The sequence below is a fragment of the Amblyomma maculatum genome, chromosome 2, assembly GCF_055883805.1.
Source record: "Amblyomma maculatum isolate TAMU_Amacu chromosome 2, ASM5588380v1, whole genome shotgun sequence".
Classification (NCBI taxonomy): Eukaryota; Metazoa; Arthropoda; class Arachnida; order Ixodida; family Ixodidae; genus Amblyomma; species Amblyomma maculatum.
The window spans coordinates 149,529,684-149,541,227 of record NC_139345.1 but is presented as its reverse complement, the minus strand read 5'-3'; the positions used below and the strand labels follow the sequence as shown (position 1 = coordinate 149,541,227).

At 48.7% G+C, this 11,544-nt stretch overlaps 1 pseudogene; it reads right to left on the bottom strand.

The window, feature by feature from the left end:
- Nucleotides 1–638: 638 nt before the first annotated feature.
- LOC146200156 (uncharacterized) lies at nt 639–1,420 on the bottom strand (annotated as a pseudogene).
- Between the last annotated feature and the right edge of the window lie 10,124 nt (nt 1,421–11,544).

Here is an 11,544-nt window from a genome sequence, read left to right as displayed (position 1 = left end):
GGCTAAAGTGAATCAGTTTTGAGGTGCAATATGTTCCGGGAAAAAACCTTGAAATAGCGGATGCATTCTCCAGAGCGCCAGGGCCAGGCCAAAAGACTAACTTTCTTTCGGTCAATGAAACCAACTGTTACGTTGCTGACACGTTATCGGAGTTAAGAGAGTCGGAGCACTTCAGCTTAGTAGGCGAAGAACAGGCAAAGGACGAGACTTGTCGTACGTTGTGTCGCTATGTCCGGGAGGGCTGACCTAGTCTGCCTTCGTTATAAGCTGTTTTGAGGCCCTATTGGCAGGATCGTGCCGTTTTGAATGTATGCCAAGGTGTCCTCCTGCACGGCACCCGCCTGTTGGTGCCGCACTGCCTTAGAAGCAGAATGTTAAAGCTGCTTCATGAGGGCCACCAGGGTGTGGTAAGAATGAACTGTTACGTTGCTGGCGCGTTATCGGAGTTAAGAGAGTCGGAGCACTTCCGCTTAGTAGCCGAAGAACAGGCGAAGGACGAGACTTGTCGTACGTTGGGTCGCTATGTCCGGGAGGGCTGGCCTAGTCTACCTTCGTTATCAGCTGTTTTGAGGCCCTATTGGCAGGATCGTGCCGTTTTGAATGTATGCAAAGGTGTCCTCCTACGAACAGTGTCGACTTCAGTGCTGTTGCCGTTGCACAGCTTCTTTCAGGCGTGCCTTGGTGAGAGCACTTTCTAGAGTCAGCGCCGCATCCATTTGAAGAGCTTCCGATAACTTCACGTCTCGTATTCCACTTACAAAGCGGTCGAGAATCATACGCTCTTTCATCTCCCTGTAGTCGCATCTATCGGCCAGCGTATGTAACTCCGTAACATACTGATCCACGACTCGTCTGGTCCTTGGTGGCGGCGATGGAAGCACGCGCTTTCGTAGACTAGGTTCCGTGTGGCAACAAAATGGGTATCGAACCGTTTCTTCATGACGTCGTATTTCTTCGAGTCTTCCTCAGACAGGCTGAAAGTCTTGAAAATATTTCGTGCCTGTCGTCCCATCGTGTACAGTAACGTACGCACCTCCTCTTCAGTTCGCTCGTTAAGTCCCGAGGCGAATCGGTAGTCATTGAATTCTTGTATCCACTCAGGCCATTCGGATGTCTTGTCAAAGTTGAAGCTTGCTGGCGGCTGTACCAGGAAAGGCTGGGAGGATACCTTCGTTTCTTGCGCCATTTCTCGTTGCTGTTATTCGGGCTGGTAACGATACCTTACAACTACCGCGGGTCCAGTACAACCCGGACAACCACTTCTGACACCATGTGGTGTCCGATGGACGACACTTCACAGAGGGTTTCTGCGTGGCCGCCCCTCGACCAGGCCTCAGGGAACAAGCCCCTCTTTATTGCAACATGACAAGTATATATACAGACGCAGAGTATCTCACGCATGCGCCCGGCATTGCAAACGTACACGTGCACTTGTTAAGATAGCTACTATCACACAAGTAGCGATAATGCCACATAACCCTCCCGTTTTAGAGGGGACGCCCTTAACTTCCATCCACCCAATCTATAGGAATCGCGCTGTAATTCATGGCATAATTTTTTGTTCCATTGGCAGCTAGGGTATGAAGGTCTACCGACAGCACTGCAGACTGTACCGCTTGCAGTAAAGGGTGCTAGAATATTGCCAACAAATTTTTTTTGTTTCTCAGCGGCCGCCAGCATGCGGCCTGATAACTGATTGTGAAGCACGGACCAATTTTGTGCTCTTTTTTCAAGCTCGGTATCACGAAACACGCCTATATCACTTTGTAGCGGGAGATTCACCGTGATTAGCAGCCCAATAAGGAGTTAATTTGAGTACAACACCAGTCTCTTTATTTGCTGCCTTCGGCATTGTCACGATTATGTGACATCTAGTGGAGGCGCTGGTTTAATGTTTCGGGGTTCTCCCACAAGCCCACACAACAACCCTAGTGTGATTCAATAGCCCCGACTAGGGATGTAGATTTTCCGGAAATTTTGAAGGAAGAAAAACAAAACAAACAAAAAAGTTTTTTCTGACATATTGGAAATTTTTGAAATATATTATATTTTTTGTAAATCAAGAAGTGTAGCTGCTTTAAAACAGCTAATAGGCTTTTGTTTTTGAGCAGGGAGCTGCTCGGGCAAATGTCGTTCCGCTTTTAGACGGTTATAAAAAGACAAATGACACATTTGTTGGTTTTAGAAGATTGCTGCCATGTGGGTTGCAGCCTCCACTGTCGCGTGTCAGAAGAAGTGGCCAAATTTAGTATGTGTGCACATCTAGTGCAGGAATAGACCCATGGAACATATATTACAGATGATGTGTTCATTCGTTCCAGAAAACAGCTTAAAGTGTCTAGTTTGATGAGCGGTGCCGGAAATAAGGGGAGCAGCAATTCGCAGTAGTGCTGGTAGGCAATGATCTGTTTTTGTTTCATGTTCTTTTTGTCTCATATATATTTTGTATGCGATTTGTTTTTTCTGGCAAAATCTTTTGCGGAGTTCAATCTATATCTGAATTCTTCTCTGCAATTAATCATGTGGCAGTAAGGTATGACCACATTTCCGTGCTTTTTCCTTCTTGATACTAGTTTATTCTTTCTACATTTACATTCAGATGTGGTTTTTATATTCCTGTGAATTATCTTTTACTATTGAGGTTCATGTCATTTTTTCTTGCATCAAACAGGAACCATATCTACATGGAACATTTCTGTATGTTCATTTTGTGTTTTTGTATATGCTTACTCTTGCTATTGCTTTTATTTTTCAAGTGCAAATGTTAACATGCAGATCAAAGTTTGCCACATTTATCTCCAAATAAGCCGTGCGTAAATATGTGTCGGACATTTCTGGATTTTAAGCTATACACTAATCGTTTATTTTAACGGCTCCTTTTTTCCTTTATTTAATCTTGGTAATTGAACGTTTACTGCATTTCTCGTCAGTAAAGTAAGCCATCTGACAAAAAGAAAACGCTGCTTTGCGTGTGTTCTCAGTTTGCTCTATAGTGAATACAATACACGCACATGAACTGTCAGTTCCGTTCATTTTCTTATTATGTTTGGTAGACAGGTTAAATTTAATCGCATTTTTAATTAGATAATTGACATACTAAGGCGCTCTAGTACTGGCGATGTGTTTGTGCTCGCTTCTTCCTAGATTGCTCTAATCTATTCATGTTGAGCTTCAGATCTTTTCTTCTAGTTCGATATGTAGGTATTCAAATTTTAACATGTCTTTAAAGGGGTCGGGACCGCAACTTTTGAGGATTTATAAGCATGTAATGCGTTTTCTCTCTATGTGAAGTCACCCAAAGCCAACATCTGGACACAACAAACCTTTTACATATATCCTAATTCAGTTCCAAAATCCGTTAAATGCTCTTTAGCCCGATCGCAACGCATGGTTAGCACTATTTCATTAAATGAGGTACGAAGCTCATAAGTGTATCAGTGAATACTAGTGACGGCACATCGCTGTAACGTGACGTACTATCAACGGTGTAAGTAACACTCGCGAGAACGGCCAGCAGCTGCATTGGTGGTCGATGGGCTGATCGGCAGGCGCCTCTTCTGGTGTATCGGCGTCGGCGGCCGAACGAAATCTTCTCACCAATGAGACTACAATCTGAGTAGATATTCTTTGTACTTTATTGGAAATACAAATAAGCAAACCAACACTATATTTATTATGCTCGCGTTTCGACACTAAGCAGAAAAGGGAAAAACAAAACAATGCAGCATTTTGGCATCTGAAATTGTTTTAACGACTACGCATTTATCACAAACGTTCTGAAGTGAGGCTATTTCGTGCAATCAAAATTAAATAACTGCTAATAAATAATATTCTTTCTGCTGCCTTTTCAGTGTTCTTTCCTACTTAGAGGCAGCCATCAATCAATTAGCACAAATTTTCATGTTTCTTTCAGGGAATCATACTTTATAGTTTTTATACAGTTTTCCATGCCTCGGGAAAAAAACGAGAAAAAGTTTGTTTTCCAAAATTTCTCATTTTTTTCCGAGCCCTCCCACCTCTAGCCCCGACAGCCCCCCCTGCCATGTTCGACGGTACCTCTGAGCAAGATTCAGAGGACTGGCTGGATAATAACAACGAGTTGCCACATTCAACAATTGGGACGATGCGCTGAAGCTCCATAACGTCTTCTTCGCACTAAATATGGCATGTCGAAAACCGTATGAAAATAATAAACCTTCCCTCACGAAATGGGATGAGTTCAAAAGGAAGCTCTTAAATGTGCTCATGAGCGTGGTTAGAAAACAGAGAGCGAAAATGCTCCTCAGCGCCAAGGTACAACACCGAAGTGACTCCTATTTCGCCGCACTGATCCCGGAAATTACATGAGATCAGAAAGTGAATTTCTAGATGTAAGCCGTGAAAGAGTCTCTTTTTGCTGGCTTCTTGAGAAACCCACCTAAACCCCTGGCCAAATATGAAAGAGTAGCATCCTCCATCGAACGGACCCTCGGCGCCCGAACTCGGCAATACAACCGCCGAGCTCAATTCTCCCATGTCCAAGTCGACGAAACATCTCTGATCGGCTATAATCAGCGGGACATTATTCGAGAAATCGTTAGAAAAGAACTTCGCAGACTGCTACCATCACCTCAAGAGCCCCGAGTAGCGACTCTTACGAACATTGTCCGCGAAGAGGTACAGCAGGCCCTTGGTGCAACTCTAACCAGGACGGCAGCTCCTAAGCAACCAACAGCCGGGACCTATTCCAGCAAGCTACGTTGCTCGCCTAAACAACGTGAGACACCAAGCGCTCGCCGCTGCCATCAAGCTCCCGAACGCCGCCTCTTCACCACAGCCCGCCAAAATTACGAACGGCCCTCAAGCGTCAAGAAATGCAATGCCTGGAATATTTCCAGCAACTGGACATTCTGCTACTATTGTCGCGAGCTTGGACACATCCTCCTTCACTGTCCATAGAGGCATATCGGCCTGCGCACTTTTGCCATCGATGCCCCACGACCCCGTCCTGGCAAGAGACCATAAGAAATTGATGGCGCCCTGCGCAGGGAAGAGCATGCGTCGTCAAGCCGTCTGTCCCACTCCCCATCCTTGTTTGGGGCCCGCTTTACTTCGCAGGACAAAAACTACGTGCGAGTAATGGCTCCTAGCCCCCGCAGGGGAAACAAACAAAACCAACCTTTGCAGGCGAGGTTGCGTCACGGCAAAAAAAAACAAAGATCCTCCGCCGACTACAATGAGTCACGTCGCCTTAGCCATTACGTAAAAGCGTCTTACGAAGAAGCTTTTGGCGATCACGCGCCCAGGCGTCGAAGTTAACGCCCAACGAAATCACAATGGCGTGCCCAAGCCACGACTTAGTAGATTACGAAGCCGAGATCGAAAGCCGAAGCCATGCGAGGACATGAACAAGTGACATTGAAGTTGCTCTCAACGGGTGCACAGTTACGAGGACACGAACAAGTGACATTGAAGTTGCTCTCAACGGGTGCACAGTTACCACCTTAGTAGACGCAGGAGCCGACTACTCAGTCATCGGTGGACCGTTGACAGCCCAGCTGAAGAACACGAATACTACCCGGAATGACCCGCTGATCCGCATCCGCGGGGGCAACTTCAATACGCCTTGAGGGCGATGTACCGCAAGCGTAACAGTGAATAGACGCGATTATCATACCAGATTTGTGGTCCTGTGGCAGTGCTGCCTCCAAGTGATTGTGGGCATGGATGCTTGGATTATCAATTTCGGTCAATAATGATCAAGCTTTCGACGCACAGCACCACATCAGTTGCGGCAACTTCGACGCGTCCCGTTGCTCGAACATCATCGACGCACAATTGAGCCTAATTCCTTGATGAAGCTTTGTCGTATTCGTAGGTCCTGAAGATGGCTAAACCACAGAGTGTGTCGATCGCGGAATGAAAATTGCAAGGGGCATCGCCTATTTACAGCACGGAGAAGCTCAGGTGCTGGTCACGAACTTCACAGACGAATACTGGCATCTCAATGAGGGCACAACTATCGCTTTTCTCGATTACCTAGCAGACATCCCTGACGTCTACGCCCTCATCGAGATAAGGATGCACTTAAAAAAGTCAACTGGCCGACATTCGATATCAGCCCAGCGCTATCCAGCAGAAGACAAGACCAGATACGCACCCTTCTTCAAAGCTCTTGCCAATCACCGAATTATAACGGAGGAACACATCCGATATTTCCGCCAAAGTCCCTACCGCTTTTGCCGCTAGAAAGTCAAGCCATCCGTGAAAAAGTCGTTGAAATGCTTTATGACGATGTTTTTCAGCCACCAAGAAACCCCTAGGCAGCACTAGTCATTCTGCTGAAACAGAAAGAAGGATCTTCTCTCCAGCGTCGATTGCCGCCACTTGAGCAAAACAACGAAGGAGGATGTCTCCCCTCCTCCACATCAATGACATATCGGACGGACTCTGCAACGCAAGATATTTCTCATCGCTGGACGTTAAGAGCGGCTACAAACAAATAGAGATCGACAGAGGTCCCGATAATACCGTGTTCATCAGACCGGACGGCCTCTTCGAGTTCCAGGTGATGCAATTTCGCTTCTGTTCTACAAGAGCGATGTTTCAGCGAGTAGTGGATACTGTATTGGCTGGCCTGAAGTCGCAGATAAGTTTGGTATACCGCAATGATGTCGTCGTCTTCTCGCCAAGCTTTGAAGACCACCTAAAAAGACTTCAGGTGGTGCTCGATGCTATCAACTCGCAGGAGCTAACGCTTGAAATAAACTGTTGCACTTCGCCTATGAGGGTCTCCTAATTTAAGGCCATATCGTAAGCAAAGACGCGTTCACCCAGACTCGAACAAAACTGTGGTGGTGGTGGTGGTGAAAACGTTTAATATAGAGTTACATGAAGGTTGCTCTGGGGTCAGGCTTACTGCCCTTCCCCTCACAAACACTAGGTGGAGTTCCTAGTACGGGACCCCAGTGGCTTCCGCTGCCGCCATTGCTCGTTTGACCAAGGTCTTTTGGCCTTCCAGGTCGGAGCAGGCAAGTAGGGTCGCCTCCCAGTCCTCCCGGGTGGTGTTTTGGTTACTTGCAAAGGCAGTGTTGGAAGGGCACGCCCACACGATGTGGAAAAGGTCCGAGGACATTTACACGCAGCGCGGGGACTCCCCGGAGAAGGCACTGTCAAAGTGTTAAGTGACGCCGGGCACATTATGGCATTCGTAAGGAGGCGAAGAAACACGCGTTCCTCTGCTCTTGTTAACCCTTTACACGGGTGGGGGTAAATATTGTGTCTGTTTTGGTACAGCTTCGTAATTTCTCTGAAAGTGTAGGCTGGTGTGAATTCTTCTGAGGAGGAAGGAGACGAGGTTGGCCGGTTAGAAAGCTCGCGGGCGGCGGCATCTGCTGCCTCGTTTCATCCTAGCCCAGAATGGGCCGGAGCCCAGACTATGAAGCGGCTGGATGGACTTTCCACGTACGAGCTGTTTTGCAGTAAACGGTAGGCCAGGTCCGACCTGTTTTTTTAGCAGCCGGTAGGCCATGTACGGGACCCAGCCCTGTTGAAAGTTCCTACACGCCCCTCGCGAGTCCGTTATGATTGTTTTGGAATCAGAGTGTGTTGCTGCTAACGCGATGGCGACCTCCTCTGCCTGTGTTACGCTTGGGGCTTTAAATGTGAGCCCGTTTCCCGTTTTGGACTCGTGGATCACTGCCGCCGTGTACCACCCGCCTTGGTGCGGGTCGGACGCGTCCACATAGTACACTCCGGGTTTCCCTTTGTAGTGATGAGCTAAGGCCTCTGCCCTGGCCATGCGCCTACCCTCGTGGTCGTCCTTGGACATATTAGTGGTGAGTGGTTTTACATGCAGGGCGTATCGCTACTCCTGGGGAAGCCTTACGTTTTCCTCAGTTACAGTTGTGTGTTGTATGTGTAGACGGGTTAATAGGCGACGTCCCGACGGTGTCTGCGATAGTCGCGTGTATTGCCTCGTGAGGTGGGCTTCTCTCAGCTCCTCGAACGAGTTCATCATACCCAGACCTTGGAGTCTCAGGTTCGACGTGGATATAGGGAGGTCGAGGGCTTTCTTCGATATTTTGCGCGTGATCCCCTCGATGGTGCTCTCGTCGTGTTTCTTGAGGTGGAGATAGGGGGCCGAGTACAGGATTCTGCTTGTTACAAAGGTATTGGCCAGTCGTAGAGCATCTCTGATTCTCAGTCCCCCTTTCTTGTTTGAGTCTCTGTGGACCATTCGGCCCACCTGGTCTCGCACCTTTTTTAGCTTGTCGAGCGTGGTCGTCGGTAGCTTACGCTTGTGAATGAAACGGCCCAGTACTCTAATTTCCTCTCTCGGATATTGGTTCTGGTCCAAGTTGCAATTCTATCGTGTCTGTGCATTTTTTTGGAGGGACGAATATGGACGAATTCGAATTTTTTGGTGAGCACTGAAGGCTGCATTTTTCGCGTACTCATTCACAGCGGTGGCTGCCTCCTGCAAGCTGGCCTCCATTTCTCCGAGAGAGCCCCGCATGGCCCATATGGAGATGTCGTCCGCGTACAGCGCGTACTGCACACCCGAGACTTTCTCCAGGTGGACCGGGAGATTTTTCCTTGCCATACTGAAAAGCAGCGGGGATAGCCCCGCTCCCTGTGGTGTCCCTCTCGTGCCTAATAGAAAAGGACCGTGGTCTGCGTTCTGGATCCTGACGTAAGCCTGTCTGTCTGAGAGGAAGTGTTTTGTATACTTGAACGCGTTCTTTCCACACCCCGTCTCCGAAAGGTGTGTCAGGATGGCCTCGTGCGTCACATTATCGAAGGCTCCCTTCAGATCTATGGGCAGCACAATCTTATCCCCGTTCAGATGTTCTATCGGATTTAATATTTCTCTGCTAAGCTGTAGCAGGACATCCTGAGCCAATTTATTTGACCTGAAGCCATACATAGAGTCGGCGAAGACTCTCTTATTTTCAACATGCTCGGAAAGCCTGTCTCTGACCATTGTTTCCATCAATTTGCCCACGCACGACGTGAGAGAAATGGGCGTGAGGATGTCCGTATCTATGGCTTTGCCTGCCTTTGGGATGAAAGTTATGAGTACCGCCTTCCCTTCGGTGGGAAGAGGAACTTTGCCCGTCCAGATCGAATTGAAGTGTTCTAGAAGGGATTGGTATGCTTGCTCTGGAAGGTTTGCTAGGAGGTTTACCGTGATCCCATCCCTTCCTGGCGCGGTCCCGCATTTCATTCTAGCTAGGGCTGCCTTGAGCTCGTATAGTTTGAACGGGTCATCTGGGTCAACATTTTCGTCTCCACTATACCTGTAAGCTTCTCCCCTTGAGTCTTGGGTCGTGCTCAAGTACTGGTCTCGGAGCTTCAGCGCTAGCTGGGCCGCATTTCCTTGAAATGCGTGTATTGCTCTCTGCAGGTGTTTCTGCGACTCGGTGCGCGTCTGGTGTGGATCTATGGGAGCTCGGAAGAGACGCCATGTGTTTTTGCCAGACATCTGCCTAGCTGCCGCGTTGCACCTCTCTACCCAGTTAGCGTCCGCGAGTATTCTGCCGCCTATTTTGTTATCGCCGCGATCCGAGTTTTTAGCTTGCGGTTATGTTTCTGCCGGCACCATCGTTTAACCATGCTGCGTCTGGCTTCCCAGAGGTGGAGGAGGTGGGTGTCCACATCCGTCACCGCCTCAGAGAGCTTTACCCGCGTTTCCGTCGAACGCAGACTGGTCAGCAGCTGTTTGGTCCAGGCTAGGTATGCCTGCTCCTGGATATAACTAACATTATATTCTTTTCTGAATTTTGCCCAGTCCGGCATCCTAGTCTGCCCCGTCAGTCTGGTAAGGGGTTTAGTGCGGATTGTTATTTTGACGAGACAGGGGTCGCTACCGAATGTTTCCTCCGTATTCGTCCACTCCACTCGCCTCGCGTTTTTTGAAAAAGTTAAGTCCGGACAAGTGTCCCTCTGCGCCGAGTTCCCAATTCGCGTGGGGTGCGCCGGGTCCGTTTGTAGGGTTAGGCCTAATGTGGACGCTACCTCCGCTACCTTCCGTCCTCGTATGTCCTCTCGGTTGTAGCCCCATGAGAGGCTCTGCGCATTAAAATCTCCTAACACTAGTAACGGATCTCGTCCCGCTTTCCTGATAGCCCTACTCAGGAGTGTGGAGAAGGTTACATTTTTTGCTTTAAGTGGGCAGTACACGTTCAGGACGTGGAGCGGCGGATCATCCTTTTTTATGGGCAGGAGAGTCACCATCACGTATGAAAAGCTGGCTTGTAATTCAAGATCTATCAAATTTGCTGTGAAATTTTTGTGCACGAAGATGCATGTTAGGGGGTTGAGTTGGAACGTTTTGTAGTTTGTGAGGCTCGCGTTCCCGCCTGGCTACTGTACGGCCCCCACTGCCGGAGTATGCTCGTACATGGAATGGTGCATCCTAAGGTCAGCTCTCTTAGTCTTTGATTTAAAGCCTCGACTATTCCACTGTGTTAAAATTATAAGACTCTCCTTAGTTCGCCCCGCCATGCTGTGCCTGGAGATTGTTATTCTGGAGGGGGAGCTGCTGCAGCTTCTCATCCTCACTGATCACCCTACGTGAGTTATGGCATTCGTGGGTCTCCTTGTGTTAGCATACTTGCGAATCGTGATCGCTTTCGCTATCTGTCGTGATACTATGGAGGGAATGAATTCTTGTATGTTCCTCATCATAGCTTCTAGTTTGTTTTCCATGCTAGGCTCTGCGTCGCTTTCCATCGCCTCCTCTTGCTGAGGCGGCTGAGATTTAGCTAGTGCAGTTTCTAGTTTGCTGGTTAGCAGCTCTATTTGAGCTTTTAGGGCTGCTATCTGTTTTCTTAATTCAATTTCTACCAAATTTGGTGTAGGTGGAGAGGTAGTATTGGGAGGAGGAGGGGCGACCCCAGTCACCTGCTGCTTCCCATTCTTGACCATGCTGGCCCAGTTCCTCTCTTGATTCTCATGTTTAGAATCTATGTTAATCAAAGGGGCCGGGAGATTCTCGCTCCCTCTTTTCTTTTTCTCGTTTTTCTTGTTCTTGTTACTGGATTGTTGCTGCTCGTTCCTTCGGAATTTCGCAGTGCAGTCTTTAGAGTTCGTAGCGTGTCGCCGCCACATACCTCACATTTTGGATTGCACTCGTGAGGGGCCGCACCCCCTCCACAAACGGAGCTTGCGTTCCGCAGAGTCCGCAGTTTTCTTGCCTCGGTGTCGGGCAGGCGTCTGCCTTATGTCCCACCGTGCCACACAGGTTACACGCTGGTACGGTGCGACGGTAAGTGGCTACTGGTATAGCTTTCGCGCTGTACAGCACAGCTCTGGGCTTGTACTTCCCTTCGAAGGTGACCCTTGCTTTGTTCAAAGTGCCGAACTTTCGGATCTCCAGGATTTTGCTCTCTCCGCGAGAGCTCACCTTCCCTCGCAGGGATTCGGTGGTCTCCGGATTGGCCACAGTGATGACTCCGTGTACCACGTTGTCCTCACTTTGCTGTACGTGTCCACGCAGATAGAGGTCTTGCCCTTGCGTTCGGATTGCAAAGCCGCCGCCGACCAGTCTGTCTGCCGCGT